The sequence below is a fragment of the Nelumbo lutea genome, chromosome 4 (assembly GCF_056320005.1).
Source record: "Nelumbo lutea isolate HS-2025 chromosome 4, American lotus-T2T, whole genome shotgun sequence".
Taxonomy (NCBI): Eukaryota; Viridiplantae; Streptophyta; class Magnoliopsida; order Proteales; family Nelumbonaceae; genus Nelumbo; species Nelumbo lutea.
Genome location: NC_142687.1, coordinates 79876945 through 79895153, shown reverse-complemented (window position 1 = coordinate 79895153; position 18209 = coordinate 79876945). Strand labels below are relative to the sequence as shown.

The following is an 18209-nucleotide window of genomic DNA, read 5'->3' as shown; positions in this document are numbered from 1 at the left end:
CCCTTAGGCTGGGGGAGTGACTTATAGTCCACTCTCTTAGAGTTCGCCCATGCCGAAGAGGCGAATAGGTCTTATAGTGCCGGGGGCTTTTGTTAGCTTGACATTTTGGCCCTTAGGCTTTGGGAGTGACTACGGTCCACCCCCTTCTGGAGTTTTCCCATGCCAAAGAGGCGACTGGGTCTTAGAGTGTCGAGGTCTTTGTTAGCTCGGAATTTTGGCTCTTAGGATCTGGGAGCGACTATGGTCCACCCCCTTCTGGAGTTTGCCCATGCCGAAGAGGCGACTGAGTCTTATAGTGCCGAGGTCTTTGTTAGCTTGGCGTTTTGGCTCTTAGGCTCGGAGAGCGACTTGTAGTCCACTCAACTCGGTGATTACAGGTAGTATTGCCTTAAGTTGACAATATTCCACGCCCGAGGTATTTGTTTCCCTTCTAGGGTTTCAAGCTCATACGTTCCTTCCCTGAGCACCCACTTTACTCGGTAGGGTCCTTCCCAATTTGGCCCGAGCTTACCAACACCGGGCTCAGGCACCATAACTTTACGAAGGACCAAGTCTCCAACACGGAGGTTTCACTTCTTGACCCTAGCGTTATAGTACTGAGCTACTCTTTGCTAGTAGGCCATGGTCCTTAATGTATGAGAAGTCCCGTACCTTGTCAAGTAGGTCGAGGTTGGTGCGTAGCTCATCTTCGTTTGCTTTGTCATCGTACACTTCTAGACGTAGCGTGGGAACCTCGATCTTGGCTGGGATGACTACTCCAGTGCCATAAGTGAGGTTGAAGGGGGTCTCGCCTATTGCAGTCTTTACTGTGGTCTGATAAGCCCATTGTACACTGGGTAGCTCGTCTACCCATAGTCCCTTAGCTCGATCGAGGTGTGCCTTCAGTCCGCGGAGAATGGCTCTGTTCGTGACCTCTGCTTGGCCGTTTGCTTGAGGGTGCACCACCGATGTGAAGTTTTGTTGAATTCCCATATATTTGCACCAGCTCTGGAATTTAATATCCTCGAACTGCTCACCATTGTCAGAGATCAGTACTTGGGGTAGTCCGAAACAACACACTATATTCTTCCAGAAGAAGTTCTGCACATTCTGCGTTGTGACCGTTGTGAGAGGTTCAACTTCTACCCACTTAGTGAAATAATCAACTGCCACCACTATGAACCTCCTCTGCCTTGTCGCTGGCAGAAATGGTCCGAGTATATCGTTCCCCCACTGTGCGAAAGGCCACAGGCTGGTGAGATACTTCGGGTCGGTGGGGTGCTGGTGGTGGATGTTGGCGTGCTTCTAACACTTGTCGCATCTTCTGGTGAGCTCAATCGCATCTGCCTTCATCGTTGGCCGGTAGTATCCCTGTCGTAACTCTTTCTGGGCGAGAACCCTGCCCCCCAAGTGTTCACCGCACAAGCCCTTATGAGTGTCGCGGAGCACGAGCTCGACCTCGGAAGGTTGCAAGCAGTGTAGATAGGGGAGCGTGTAAGACCTTTGGTACAACCATTCATCTTTCAGGACGTATTTGGCCGCCTGACGCTCTACCCTTTTGGTGGCATTACCATCTCAAGGAGGGTCCCTTGTAGCATGAAGCTCGCGAGCAGGTTGATCCAGCTCGATTTTGTTTGCTTGACAAGACCGACCTCCCCTGCCCCCCCGAGAATGCTTGGCCGAGGCAAGTTCTCTATGTACACGGTTCTCATGGTATTATCACTGGTGCTGCCTAACCGGGACAAGGCGTCAGCATCGGCGTTCTCAGATCTCGGGATTTTCTTGATGAAGTGAGACTGGAAGTTGAGCAGAGCCTTTTCTTACTTTGGCTAAGTAGACAGTCAAGGTTGGCTCACGAACTTCATATTCACCTGTAACTTGGTTGACCACGAGCTAAGAATCATTGCAGATGACGATGTGTTTTGGTTTCACTTCATTTGCTAGAGCCAGTGCGGCTATTAATGCCTCATACTCCGCTTCAATGTTGGACGCCGCAAACTCAAGCATAATGCATACTCCAGTTTCACCCCGCTTGGCCCATATAGAACAATTCCAGCTCCGTTGCCCTACTGGTTGGACGAGCCATCCACGTGAAGGATCCAAGGCTCCTCATCCCATCTCGGGTTTGATCTAACTTGGAGAGAAGATGCATTGGTTGCTACCTCACGGTGCTCGAGCTCAACTGTCATGGGAATCTCGGGCTCATTCGACCTGGGGCCTTGGGCTCGATTGACCTGAGGACTTCGGTGCTGAAAGTGCATTCCACGACAAAGTCAGCTAAGGCATGGGCCTTGATAGCAGTTTGCGGCTTGTATGGAGGTCGTATTCACTGAGCTCGATGGCCCACTTTGTCAACCTACTAGAGACCTCGGGCTTGAGCAAGACTTGCCTCAGAGGCTTGTTGGTGAGGACGACAACAGTATGAGCTTGGAAGTACGGGCGAAGCTTCCGAGCTGCAACAACCAAAGCATACACCAATTTTTTGATATCTGGATACCTTGTCTCTACCCCCTGCAACACTTTGCTAACATAGTAGATAGGTCGTTGGACCCGGTCTACTTCTCTTATCAGTACCGAGCTGATCACCTCGTCACCTGCAGAGAGGTATAGCTCCAAAATATCTCCAACTTCTGGTTGGGTCAAGGTTGGGATGTGGGCGAGGCATTTTTGAGCTCGTCGAAGGTGAGCTGGCACTCATCCGTCCATTCAAAGCCTTTGCTTTTAATCGCCTTAAAGAAAGGTAGGCAGTGATCTGCCGATTTGGACATGAAGCGGCTCAGAGCGGCTATACGACCATTCAGCCTCTGAACCTCCTTCAATTTTTGGGGTGGTCTCATATCTAGCATAACCTTAATTTTATTTGGGTTGGCCTCAATGCCACGCCGGTTGACGATGTACCCTAGGAATTTACCCGAGGTGACACCGAAGGCACACTTGTTTGGGTTTAGTTTCATGTTAAACTTACGCAAAATTAAAAAAACAGAGTGCAAATCTTTTATTGAATCATTTGAAAACTGAGTTTTGATGACCATGTTGTCTACATAACATTCTATTTTCTTGCTGATCAACGGCTCGAACAACTTATTTACAAGTCTTTGGAAGGTATCCCCGACATTTTTCAGTCCGAAGGGCATGACCTTGTAACAGTACAGGCCTAGTTTAGTTATAAAAGCTGTTTTTTCTTTGTCAGCAGGGTTCATTCTTATCTGGTTATAGCCCGAGTAGGCGTCCAAAAAACTCAGCAACTCATGCCCTGAGGTCGCGTCCACCAGGCGGTCAATCTTGGGGAGTGGGAAGCAATCCTTCGGACAAGCTCGGTTCAGGTCGGTATAATCGATGCACGTGCTCCATTTACTGTTGGCCTTCTTTACCAGGACTGGGTTGGTACCCTGCTCGGGTAATGGACCTCTCTGATAAAGTTGGCTGCGAGGAGCTTCCTGACCTCCTCGTCAACTGCTCTCCAGTGCTCCGGGGCTAAGTTGCGTTTCTTCTAACTAACGGGCCTAACTACAGGATCAGTATTTAGCCTATGAGTTATGATGCTAGGGTCTATGCCGGGCATCTCTGCCGTAGACCATGCAAAAACATATTAATTTCTAAGTAAAAAACTTACCAATTGAGATCGTAGTGGCTCCTTGACTGAAGCGCCGATTTGAAGTGTCCAAGTTGGGCCCTCTATCGAAGTTGGCATGGAAACACTCTTTCGTTGGTGCAGCTTGGTCTTTGCATTGCTTCGTAGGTCACTCCAGCTCAAGGTCGTCAGCCACATTGGCTTTCTCTTTGAGGGCAGCGACGTAGCACTTGCGAGACTCAAGCTGATCGCCTCGCTCTACCCCAACTCCGAAGTCTATGGGGAACTTCATCGCCAAATAATAGGTGGAGACCACCGCATGAAGATCATGGGTGATGGGCCGACCTATTATGGCATTGTACGGGGAAGGAGTTGCGACCACCAAGAAGTCGTGGTTAAGCCTTGCTATGCTAGGCCAGGTGCCAATTTCCACAGGTACTGTGATTCTCCCCAGGGGCTTGACCTCCTCTCCGCTGAAGCCTACCAAGGGAGTACTTACGGGCTTGAGATCGCTCTCCAGGAGCTGAAGCTTGTTGAATGCTGCCTTGAAAAGAATATCTACCGAAACTACTAGAGTTGACGAGGACACGCTTGGCTTCAAAGTCATTAATCCTTATCTTTACGACGAGCGCGTCATCGTGGGGTAGTGGACCCCGCGTTTGTCGTCCTTAGTGAAAGAAGATCGGGTCTTCTGTCCTTGGCTGCTTTGGGGGGTTCTGCTCCTCCCTTCCGACCTCTCGAGCTGAAATCCGAGCTGCAGCCGAAGTGCAGCTCGCGACGATCGATCCTTCGACGATCACATGAATAGTCCTTCGAACTGGTCTCTCTTCAGGGGCTGCCTCTGCTGCTGCTCCGCTTGCCTGCTGCTGGACTTGGGAGCATCTCTACCTCGCTTTCCTTGCTGACCTACTTTATTATTACTATTTTGTACAAAATTTCTTAAGTATCTGCGGCAGATGAGCTCTTCTATCTCGTCGCGGAGGTTCTAACAATTATCGGTACTATGGCCGTGATCTTTATGAAAACTACAACACATATTCTTATTTCTTACATTGGGGTCCCCTTTCAGCTGGGGTGACCACTTCACATACTGTGCATCTTTGATTGCCATAAGGATCTTGTTTCGCTTCGTGTTCAAGGGTGTGTAGTCAGTCCTTTCTGCTAGAGGAGCTCAGAAAGGCTGTCCTAGCCTTTCCCCTCGAGCTGGGTCTTTTTTCTTCTTGCTGTCCCCTTGGATCGAGGACTCACCTTCCCTTTTTTTTTTTCTCGGGCACACTTTCATTTTTCAGGCTGATCTCTTCCTCCGTTCCTATGAACTGGTCCACGAGCTTAAGGAACTCGATTACAGTCTTGGGTTGATTGACCCCCACGTGCCTCTTGAACTATTTGTATGTGATGCCTCTCTTAGCTGCTATGAGCCGCACTGCGGGATCTAAGTCGGGTATCTGCAAACAAGCGTCATTGAACCGTTTAATGTAATTCTGGATGGATTCTCTTTCCCTCTGAACTATGCCGAGGAGGCTCTCCTGGGTTATCGGGCATCGCTTGCTGGTGACGAAATGAGAGGTGAAGACTTGCACAAACTGCGCCCAGCCTTTTATTGATCCAGGCGCGAGGTTCCTGTACCACGTGCGGGCTACTCCTTTGGAAGTTGTTGAGAAGGCCACGCGCATGCAGGACTCACTTGCCCTTGCCAAGTGCATCTGTGACTAAAAGGCATTGACATGGTCATTTGTATCGAACGATCCATCATACTTGTCCAAGGGAGGAAGCTTGAAGTCCTTTGACATAGGGACGACTAGAAGTTCTGGAGACAAGGGGGACAACACTGAGAGGAGCGAAGTGGCTTTCACCTCGTTCGAGCTATCCTCTTCCTTACCCTTGAACTAGGGCAGGTTGTGAGTGGCAGCTCGACGACGTCTCTGCTGCTTCGCTGGCTCAGTGTTAGTACTGCTTGCTTCTGTGTTGCTGAGTTCGATGGGCCCAGGGTGGGGCTGAGATTGCTACTGATGGCTGTGAACTGAAGGGCCTTGTGTACAGTCCACAGCCAGAACCTCGAACTGGTTCTCGGCGAGTGGAAGCTCGAACTGTGAAGGCCGAGGCGATGCAGGTTTGACTGGCTGAGAGGCCCCTGACCTGACTACAGGCTACGAGGTGGGGTAGTAACTTATCTTTCCCTTCTGCCATGGGATGAGACCTGGCTCCTGAAAGGGTTCTGAGTTCGAGAGGTCTCTCCTCGGCAGGGGAGACGCTCACTACGACGGTAGGGCTGGACCTGTTGTGCACCGGGGTGTTGAGGTGGAACTTGCTGTTGATGCTGAGATAGCGATGTGAACTACTGCTGGTACTACTGTTGATAGACGTGGTGAAGCATTTGCTGCTGGTACAACTGAAACTGATGGACCCGTTGCATTTGAGCTTGCATAGCTCGCATGTAGTGTACCAGGTTTTCCAGCTGGTTCTGTCCAGGGAGAACTGACGGTTCTACAAAGGTTGTCTCTACTGGCGAGGGGAGTGGAGCACTTACCGACGCCATGATCTAAGGAGCTCTCAGGGTAGGGACTCCATCCGTGGAGAGGGGTACAGTGAACTGGCCAATGCAGACGGTAGGGAGCTGAGGTCGTTCCCTGGAGGTGTTTTGGTTGGCACTTCGTCCAGCGTTGCTGGAGGAAGCCATTGAAGTCTTAGTGAAGTTGCTTGGTGAGAGGCTTTTTGAAGCGATTCTCACAAATGGCGCCAAATGATGTAGCACGATCTGGTCACTCCTAGCTAGCAGGGACCTCGCTCCTACCTAGCGACGGACGACACCTGAGAAGGGGAAGAAGATGAAGGATTCTCGGGGAGCTCACCCGGCGAGAATACTCCAATGCTTAAGTTAGAACTCGGTGGAGAGCCTAGAGAGTTGTAAAGGAAAATGAGGTAAGAGTGGAGATGCGCACTTACTCAAAAATATTATATCCTTTGCCCCTTGGAAATCGAGGCCTTTATATATTGATGCTCTATCAAATCGGGTGTAACCGCCTCTGATTCTCTACTACAACTGTTATTCGCCAGGATGATTCGACTGGTACATGTAACTGTCGCAGAGTATGGTCCTATCAGTTGAGAGACGTAATGCAGAACTGGCGTGCACGATGCCGGCTGACGTGAGACGTGGGCGCATTCCTCTGGATTGGCAGGTGCTGTGCCGCCAGACAAGAGACATGGGAGCAGTCTGATAGGCATAGTCTTGTCAGATAAGAAGTTTCCCGAAGACTCCGGGTTACTCAATAGCGAGCTCCTTTGTTGTGAGCTCCAATAGTGAGCTGCTTTGTAGCAAGCCGTTATGTAGCGAGCTGTCTTGTGGTGAGCTGTTTATGCTGGGTTTCAGCGGACTCATTACGCCGAGTTATAGCCAAATTGTCATGCTGAGCTGTCGCTTATGTTGAATCATGTCCATGTATCACCTGGTTAGGAGGTCTCACCCATTAGTTGTTGTTGTTTTCTTTAATAAAACCTACAATAAACATGATAGTGCGGCCCTAAAGTCATCTAAACAAATAGAAAAAGGAGGAGAAAAGGAAGATAAGTTAAATAATACAAAGTAGCAATCTGGGCTTCACGAAAATCCAATCTAGGTTGTTTTGACGGTATACTTTGAACCAGGAAAATCCAATCTAGGTTGTTTTGACGAATTTATTGGATAAATAAATGATTATATAGGATGAGTGCTTATTAATTAGTGTTTATTATGATGAGCTCTTATGAGTGTTTAATGAAAAAGTACTTTCAAATGAGGTACTATAGGTATTTTCAAAATTACTTGGCAGGTTAAGACAGACCAGAACATCTTATTCAAAGCGGGCTTATTTCTTACCCATTTATAAAAAAAGAAGAAATGGGTGAATCGTCTAACACCCTAATTTTATATTTCCAATCTTACCCCTCTATGATTTTATTTTTCCAATCCTATCCCCTCTTAATTTATCGATTATAAATTATGGATAATTTATTGATTATTCAATAAATTACTGAAATTGTTGAAAATTTATTAATTATTCATCTAATAAATAATAATTGAAAATTAATAGTTGATTATTCAGAAAATTAGTGTAATTCTCATGATTACATTTTCAGAAAATTATTGATTAATTTTAATTGAAAATAACAGATAAGTTAGTTGCAATTTTGGAATTTTATGACTTTTTTTTATTTTTGGAATATTATCGATAATTATTGTAATTATTGAAAATTTATAATTATGTTATCATAATTTTTAATTATTGAAATTATTATTATTATCAATGTAACTATAATTATTACACTAAAATAATTGTTAGTGTAGTTTAACTAATTCCTTTTGTCATAATCTCAAATAGTAATTCCCATTATCTAATAATTTTTGAAAAATTAATAATAGAAAAAAACTGTAAATCTTGATTTAAAATAATGAAAATTAATAGTAATAATTATTGTTACATAATTAACAATTTTCCATTTTGTATCAATTCCAATAATGTAATTATTAAATTACACAAATTTCCATTATTTAAAAATAATAATTACTACAGAACCATAAATTACAATAAAATCTGTTATTTGAAATTACTGTAATTACAGTAATTTTAAAATACAGAAATTCCAATAATAGTTATTAGTGTAATAATTACCATTTGTTTCAAAATAATTTTATTACACTAATAAATCTTATTGGAATTTTATTGTAATAATTCAATTACAATAATTATTGTAGTGAAAATTTTATTTCTAATTACAGATTTGTTTTTCATATTAAATTTATTACAAAAATAATTATCTTTGAAATTTTAGTATAAATTATTATTTTACCGAAATTTATAACAATAATTATTGGAATTTTATTGCTGATAGTAATTACAGTAATAATTATCATTGGAGTTTACATTTTCAGAAATTTATTAATGTAATTTTATTAGTCGTGTAATAATGATTATTAAGCTACATTAACTATTATAGTAAAATTTGTTATTTTCAAAATACTGTAATTACAGTAATTTTTAAAATAACTGTAATTCCAATAATAATTATTTGTGGAGTTAAATTAATTATTTTTTTCAAAATAATTATTACACTAATAATTGTTGTTGGAATTTTGGTGTAGTAATTAAATAGAGTAATCATTATAATAAATATTTTACTATAGTTAAAATTTCTTAAAATTAATTTTATTACACTAACAATTAAATTGTGTTGTTTTCCAGAAAAATTACTAGAAATCAATGAAAACACAAAATTTTTAACCAATAATCTCTTTATAAATGCCATTTAAAATTCATTAAAAATTATAAAATTAAAAAATAAAGTCAACAATTATTGCTCTAGGAAAGAGTTGGTGGAGTTTGCAAATTGGCAAACAAAATATCATAATTTTGGAAAATTTCTTTAAAATGTAGTAAATAATTATTGAAATATTTTGGAAATTTGGGAAATTTTATTACACTTGATAGATTTTGGAAAATTATTTAAAAATTGTGTGATTTTCATTTTAAATTATTAAAGATAAATTAGTATTGGTAAAGGAAAACAGTAATTTGAACCAGTAACTACACAAATTATTCATGTTATTAATATAAAGTGATATAATATTAGAAAATCTTAGAAAAGGAAATTATTAATTAACTTATATTAAAAAGTAAAAGATAAATTTGTGTAATTTTGTAAATAATATATTTAAAAATAAAATAAATTATTTAAAATATTTTAAAAATCAATAATTTAGTATATATACTTTTGGAAATTTACTAGTAGTCGACATTCAATATATCCTTTTGATCCTTTTTACTTGCAAATTAGACATTGTGTTTTCTTGTGCATCGCACAAGTCCCCTACTAGTCTTCAAAAAAATGCTTATTAAAGCTTATTTTCCGAACACATAAAAGTGCTTATAGGTGTGGTCTCAACCTAAAATATGTGCTTTTTTTTTCAATAAGTACTTAAAAATAAGCACTTCCAAATGGCCACTTACATGTGCTAAATGAGTTGTTGGATCAAAAGTCAAAACAACTAGCCTGGCATTTTGCCCACAGTTAAGAGATTTGATAAATAACACTTCCAACAAAAAAAAAATCCATTTGGTTGAAAGTTGGAATTAGAATCGAAATCAAAATCCATCATAATTGGAATTGGAATGGCCTATTCCTCCTGTTTGTTTGGTTCAGATGGAAATCAGAAATAATGAGAATGGATTCTCATTCACAAGGGAGGGGAAGGAATGGCCATTCCCTTCCCTCAAATGTGGGAATGCCATTCCACCAAGAATAGGAATGGGATTCTGATTTCACCCAATCAAATGGTTGAACACATTTTAATTCTAATTCCAAACCCTATTCCTATAAACCAAACGGGCCCTTAGGCTCAGTTTGGGAAGAGTACAAATAAAAATATGTACCTTGCAAATACAAGTTTTAGAAATATAATATACAAACGAGGTTTTACACTATACATACTTGTATTTTCACTACTTTGCCTTAGAATTGACTATTGTTTGATTGGGCAGAATAGAAATCCAATTCCCATTACTGATGGAATGACATTCCCCCATTTGTGGGAATGATCATTTCATCTCCCTACCTTGGGAATGAGAATCCCAATCCAGCCAAATCCAATTTTGGTTCTGGTTTCCTTCTTAGCCAAACAGATCGGGGAACAAACCATTCCTATTCCATTCCAAAAGATTTTGATTCCGAATTGGCAAACCCCTACTTACATTACAACAAGTTCAAAATGCTTAAAAATCATAGAGTTTCAAAAAAAAAAAGTAAGAATTGTATCAATCTATATCTATACTATAAATAAAAGTGTGTATGCAATGTGAAACTTTTTTTTGATTAAAATTTCTCTTTATTTCTTGTTTGGAAAAGGGTATAAAAGCCATTGTAAGGGTTGAAAATATAACTTCAATTTTTACTTTGCATCTCATTTAATCCCCTCTCATTAAGTCTTATACTTAAGGTATTAAATCCCATTTTCTCTTATTAAATCCTATATTTTTAAGTTATTTTTTTTACTAATAAATGCTACTAATTAGATCTATGCCAATATTTTTAACAATACAAATCCATATATTTTAAAATTTACTCAAAAGCAAAGCCATTTTGTATCTAAATGGTGACTAAGCAATTCAACCATCTGAATCAAACAACCTACTAAGTCATAGTTAGGTAATAAAATTTTTAAAATAGAAATAAATATAAAAAATTATATAAAAACATAGAAAAATTAGACACATTTATGATATTTTATTAACCTAAACAAGAATTATTTTTATTGATAATTAAAATGAAATACAAAATTTAGAACTAGCCAAAAATGAAATAGAAAAATTGATAATAAATCGTTCAACTTTTGAGTTAAATGTGTTAACCTTAAATGTCATTAATAAATAATAAAAATTAATAAAATAAAAAATACATAAACTTTGCAAAAAAAATCATTCAGGCACATGTATAATATCATATATGTTTCATTTTAAATAAAAAGTATGTCTGATATATTAAAGGGGTAAATTTCTTAAACTGCCCTTATGGTTTAGCTAATTGACTAAATGTACCCTTATTGTTTGAAAATTGACTAACCCTACCCTACTGTTTCTGACAATTGACTAATTCTACCCTTACCATTAACATCCGTTAGTATTCCATCAAAACCTATACACATGTGACGTTTAAACCTTTTTAAAACCCAATTCTACCCTTGTCCCTTTCCTCTTGACCTGACACACCCTTCCTCCTACGACCTCTCTCTTCCTCCCACAGTCTCCGTCAACACCAGATCACCGGGGAGCAACTGAACCGGAATATAGACTAAGTCTGGACTCCAAAACTCATTATTTGGATTTAATTAACTCCCTCTCCGATACTTGAAACGGAAACGCTAACTTTTCCCATCGAATACACGAGGAAAGTTAACCATAAAGAGAGCAACCTCTACAAAGAAATGATTTGGATTCTATCCAGATATCCGATAACGCAAATCTCTTGCTGGTTTCAATAAGAGGAAAATGCTCGAAAACCACGTTGGAACCTTTCCTTGCAACTTAAATCGTAACCCAACTACTTTTACGAAGAAACTCTGCATCTTCTTTACCAAACGATATTTGATTGAAACATTTACTGAAGAATCCTCACTTTTCAGAACGAAATTTCGATGCATTGCCCGACCACAAAGGCAAGTGAGAGAACAGAAGAGAAGAACTCGTCTCAACAAGTGAAAAGCTCAAGACCACACGAAATATTGAGATATGAATCACGAGACTAGTTTCTTCGAAAGATCAGAAACAGAGTAATGTGATCTCCCTGACTAGACTCATAAGTCTCTCAACTCCTCAAATTTAATCTTATCGATTCTTCCAAAGAACAAAGGGCGCAAAGAAAACAAAAGGCAATAATGGCAATGGAAGAGTAAAGGAGAGGCAGACGTCAGTGTCGAAAGCACCACTTTTTAAGGGAAACCAGAAACTGCATTTCATGCAAGCTTGCCTTCGTCAACAAGTAAAACTCTGTTTCTGCTTTGGTCGTCGTGACACGAGCTGTCCTCGTAGGTTGGGTTTTAAACGTCATGTGGGCTGAAGATAAAGGGAAGAGAGAGAGAAGTTGGAGGAGGAAGGGTGTGTCGGGTCGAGAGGAAAGGGACAACGGTAGCATTGGGTTTTAAAAAAGTTTATCACGTTGTATCACGTGGTTTTTACGGAATATTAATGGATTTTAATTTAGTCAATTTTAAGAAATATGTGGGGTATTAGTTAATTTTCAAACAGTAAGAGTATACTTAGTCAATTAGTTAAATCATAAGGATAGTTTAAGAAATTTATCCTATATTAAATTATTTTTACATATAAAAATATAAAAAATTGAATTCATCCATAATTTTATATTTACAATATTATTAAAAATATGAATAAAATTGTGCACCTTTCTTTGACTAAAATACTCAATTTTGAATTTAATCCCTATTTAATTGTAAGATTTAAATTGTAAATTAAACTATTAATTTTTACATCATTCAATTCCCTCTATTTAAATCTTACATTTTTTATAAATGAATAGAAAAAAAAAAGATACACTAAAAAGATAAAACACTACTAAAAGAAGTGTCTAACCAAACCGATAGGATTTTCAATGATACTTTAAACTTATCACATTTGGATTTTGCAATATACATCTGATTAATAATAAAAAATAAAATATAAAAAATAAGATTTTGGACTATCATATTTAGAATTATGCTTACCAGTAAAATAAAATTATTAAACCAATGGTTTGAATAGCTGAAAAGACACACGTACCCCTACAATTAGTTGAGTTTCTTCCGTCTAATCTCTCCCTGATCTTTGTTTCATTTTTCTCTTGTTGCTACTTTAAACACAACATCTTACTGATCAGCTTGTTAATGAAGCTCCCCTTTAAGAACCCGTCTTTCTTCTTATTTAAAATCACTTGATGAGGAGTTGTTGAGTATGTCCGCTGCTGCATCTCTCGACTCCGTACTAATAATTTGTCTACAGTCACACGAGAGCTGGACGAGGTCTTCTGCTCTGCTGTTTCTGTTTCCGTCTCTAAATTCTTTTCTTGTCCGAGAAGAAAACTCTCCGGTGAAGCTCCATTTTTCTCAAATGCCTTCACTAGAACCGGGTACAGGTCATCCATCCACTTCACCATATCTTTGGACACAGCAAAGGAGGAGGTTGCCGTATCTCCTCCACTCTGAACATGAACAACACCACCGACCTTGGCAAATCCATCCCTGTAGGCTCTACAAGCTGTTAGAATAACTTCTCCACGCTTACGAAAATGGTCGACCAAAAAGCGTTCAAAGTTCTTGGGCGGCTTCTGTAGCAAATATAGCATAGTCCTGCAACTCAACACGAATGCCGTCTCGTTATAATCCGACGACGCCTTGGTCGACGAACTCCAATGTATAGCGCCGGGCTCATTGAAGAAAGGGTTCTCGTTGAGCACCAACGCCTGAATCGATACTAAGACCTGCAGAACGGTGGAAGCAGAGATGTTCCACTTCTCGTTCTTGTGGCCGTGCCAAGTATTGAGAAGGCTCAAGCAGACGTAGCCGCTTTTGTACAGGTTGGGATTTATTCTGAGGCCATGAGAATGGTAGTGCACCTGAGGGGGCCGCACCGGGTAGTCCGAAGGGAAGAGGATGTCGAAAAAGAAAAGGCCGTCGTGGTAGGGAGTCCCAGCAGCTCCGATGATTACAGCTCTGAGAAGATCCATTCGACCTTCGTAGGCTCGAACGAAGATCGACTCCGGGAGGTTGTTCTCCAAGATCTTCCATTCTCGCATTATCTTCTTCCTTGCATTACTGCTAATAATACTCACACTGGGTCCGTAGTAATAATGATCTGTGAAATCAGTAACTACATCGAATTGCTTGAATTCCTCCACCTCCACCATGATCTCTCTCTCTCTCTCTCTGCTGTTTAGAACTTAGAAGCAGTAACAAACAATCTCGATCAGTCGATCCATATGTTAAATGGTCGCGTAAATAATTCCAAGTTCGTAACTTATTTCTCAAAGCGGAAAGTGCGCAGGAAGGGTGGTTTGGTCAATAAACAATGCTCACGGAAACGGTATTTCCGGGGCATCCGCCCATCTCGCCGGGAATTTTGTTGGTTTAGCCGTTTAGGTTTAGGAATTATCCATGGCACAGTATCACATGGTAGAAGTAGTACGTTTCCGGTACTTGTCCATTTTCCTTTGAAAGTTGAAACGCTGGTTCTATAAATAGAATATAGTCCATCGGTGATGTAGGTGTTTTGCATTTGTTTCAGAGATGTTTTTTGAAAAGACGGTGCTGTATGCATAGGGTCTGTTTCACCATTTTCTCGTTCTTTTCTTTTTTTTTTTGGTTTCGTATCGATGCTGCCACAGGCTGTTTCCTAGGAAACTGTTTTGTTCGATATCATTGCTGTATAACTGTTTTCAGCATTCATCTATATTACTCAACACTCAAAGGTGATGCCACATCGCCATATTATTGTACCGCTAGCAGTAATAGGTTGCTTTCTGAGAAAATATTGAATGTGGTGATTTTAAGACCACACTTTCCCGATTTTCAAAGCATGGTGTAGAGTAATGTTTTTTTTTTTTTTGCAAAAAATAATGTCAAATAAGAAGATGTTTTCTAAATCACTGTTTTTTTTTTTTTTCCGATGTGGCACCGATGTAATGTTTTTTTCTCAGAAAAGGGCATTGATGCGGTGTTGAAGTTTTTGTTTGGCAGGCTGATTTCGATGGTTTTCAGGAAATGGGCCAAAAATTAATTCTTAAAATCTGCCCTTTTTAGGAATCACCACTTTTGCTGATTTCCTAATTTCTAGCTGATTTTAATTTTTTAAGAATGACATGGCATCCAACATTGCATTGAATAACCCTAATACAAAAATAATGGATTCTTGAGAATCAGTACCAAATGGATTCAAAGTTGATTTCTCAAAAATCAACTTACATGACAGAAATGATACCAAACAACAAAATTTTATCTATTTAAAAAAAAAAAAACTGGTTTAAAAAACCACCCGTTTTTGAAAAATCGATAAAGAATAGTCATCATCGAACACCAAACATTCACCAAATTGGTTACCCAAGAAGCAAAACGCAACAGTGGTGCAAAAATTCCCAGAAACAAAAAAAAAGAAAAAAGGGCCTAAATAATAGCTTTGAATTAGTTGTTAGACATCATCTTAGGAATTCAGGGGTCACTGAAATTCGGAAGGTTGTTAGTTTGATCGGTAGTATCTCATGCTTCTATCCTTGTGGATTGTGGAACCGTACACAAGAGGAATTGACAGCGTAGTCCCCTTTCCGAGAAGAGAAGGTAATCGAAGACGTTAGACACTATTGTTATGTGATTTAAGCCATATACCAACCAGTTGGCAACATATATTTTCTTCCCTTCTATACAGAGGTGTTCATTATACGGTTCAAACCGTAAAACCGAATTTATGGTTTGATTCGGTTTATATTTATTAAACGATTTGGTTTGGTTTGAATTTTTTTTTAAATTATGATTTGGTTTAGTTTATGAACTCTTTATTTTATAATAAAATAAATAAAAGTTTTAAGTTTTAAGTTTATTTTTAGGAGAGTTATTTAGGCTTTTTAATTGGGTTAAAGCCCAAAAGAATCATAGAATGGTCCAAAGTCTCCAAACGGTTTGGTTTCCATACCAAAATGGTTTGGTTCAGTTTAAAAATTTCTCAAATCGTAATTTACCAGTTTAGTTTAAAATTTTCTCCAAACCGCACCGGACCGGACCATAAACACCCCTACTTCTATATGTTGTGCAAGAAATGAAAAATTAATGTTCAAACCTTCTTCCCTTGTCTACCCTTTATCTATACATTTTTCATATGTTGCAGGCCTGTTCTTAAATAGAGAGAAGAGAACTGGAACGGGAGTGGGGTGAGCCAAGAAGAAAGATAAAGTTGGCTTTCTTAGAGGAAACTCGGCCTCCAGGTCTCCTGATTGAATCAAATTCTCAAAATGCTTTAAATTTGCTATTTTATTCATAAGGGTAAATTGCCGAAAATCTCACCTAAAATTTCTGGTTGTTGCTAAAATTTATCTTGAAGTTTGGTAATTGCAATCATCTCCCCTAAATTTTCTGACATTGTTGCAAGTAGATCCCTTTTGTTAGAAAGATAGAATCTTATAGAAAGAAGCATGAAAATGTCCAATATACCCATGCAATTACTTATGACTAAGATGTTTATTTTTCAAGTTTTCTCTGCATATGAATTGCTACTCCAAACCCTTTTAATCTCTTTTCTGAAATTGATTTATTTTCAAATTTATCCTTCGTATTAATCGCTCAAAGGTAAAGCTGCACCATTAAATATTTGTTTCTCTTTTTCTTTTTCATAAAGTCATAAGATTTGTGTAGTTTTATGAAGAAACCAGCCTTAATAATAACTACACTGGTATTTTGAATATTTTCATGCCTCGTTTTAGAAGATTTTGACTAAGAAGGTCTACTTCTAACTGTATTTAAGGGAAAGTAATTGCAATTATCAAACTTCAAGAGAAGTTTTAACAATAATCCAAAACATCAGAGGAGGTTTTAGCAAATTGCACTATTCACAAACATCATTTACATAGATACAATAAACTAGAGACACCATCGTTCATATCCTACTATATAGCTGTAGCAAGTGGGCTGTGTCATGCCCAACCCAAACCCCATGTCGTGCTGGCATTGTCCATAGCCCATACATTCAATTTTTTATCTATCTTTTAAATTTATTTTCATTTATCCATTAATTTTTTTCAAAAAAAATCGTACCACCCAAGGCCTGGCCCGACCCAGGCCTGCCTAGGCTTGATATGTGAACGGTGCTGGGCTTCCCTTATGAGGGATTCCGGGCTAGGAAGACATAGCCCTCCGAGGCCCATGTGCCAGCACAGCACAACCCACTACAATATGTACGTCATGCAAAAGTTGGCATACTTATCTTCTCACCGAATATTGCTGTGCTTATTCATAATTTTTTTTTTTTAATTTTTCAAGGCGTGCTTATTTGAGTGCACACCTGCGCCCCATAAGGGGTGTCCCACAATGTCTCACACACATTCCCGCCGTATACTGGGAACGTCTCTTGATGATTATCAGAACTGATGATGTCATCACCAAGAGAGATATTCCTAATATACGGTAGAAATGTGCTGTGAGACGTTATGGGGCGCAGCTGTGAACTCTGCTTATTCATAATTGATTACGTAGTCAGGTTTAGGTACTTATGTTGGCACCAGATCTTTGGGAATTCATATCTGCGCCCCACAATGTCCCACAGCACATGCCCACCTTAGATTGGAGCATCTCCCGATGATAATACCAAACTTGATGATGTCATCATCGGGAGGTGTTCCCAATACAAGACAGGGATGCGCGGGATGTTGTGGGGCGCAGATCTGAACTCGATCTTTGGAGGTGTATTCTTATTGGAGATCGAGCAATGAATCGTTCCAATGATTTACCAACAGAGAGATGCTGATACTACCTTTTCCCTACGCAAATGAGATACAAAATAGGGGTACCTCTCCTCTAAACAGCAAATATGCCCAACCATTGATGAAGCAGGGATTCGCATCCAAATAGGGCTGTCAATAGGTCCGGTCTGACCTGGCAGACCTGATGGACCAAAATTGATTGGGCTGGTTCTGGTTTTGGAAACTAGAACCAATGGATCAGTTTTGGGTCTTGATATAGGGCCCCAATTACTATCAATTTGGAATCGGTTCTATCTAGTCCCGAACCAATTCAGATTCGACCCAATATATATAATATTAAATAAATTATATATGTAAAATATTTAATATATATTAAACATAAGTATTTATTTTTTATTTATTATAATTGACTCTATCAGGTCAGTCTCAAGAATCAATCGGTTTAATTCTAGATCTAAAAATTATAAACCCTCTCAGGTCTGATTCCATGTCCGAATCCTTAACATTTCATGTTCTGACCCAGTCCCTATCGGTTCACATCCCTACATCCAAAGTTTCAACTCTACACTGCAACAAGTTGCAAGAGAATTATCAGCAAGCACTGACATGATTGGGGAAGTGATCATAAGCCCATAGAAAAGATATTTGAAAATTTTCACCCATATCGTCTAGGCCCATT

At 39.4% G+C, this 18209-nt stretch overlaps 1 pseudogene across 1 annotated transcript; it reads right to left on the bottom strand.

Moving 5' to 3' along the window:
- Positions 1-12658: 12658 nt before the first annotated feature.
- LOC148861249 (putative ubiquitin-conjugating enzyme E2 38 pseudogene) lies at positions 12659-14199 on the bottom strand (annotated as a pseudogene). Its single transcript, XR_016094766.1, has one exon. The product of XR_016094766.1 is annotated as a putative ubiquitin-conjugating enzyme E2 38 pseudogene (transcript).
- Positions 14200-18209: the final 4010 nt, after the last annotated feature.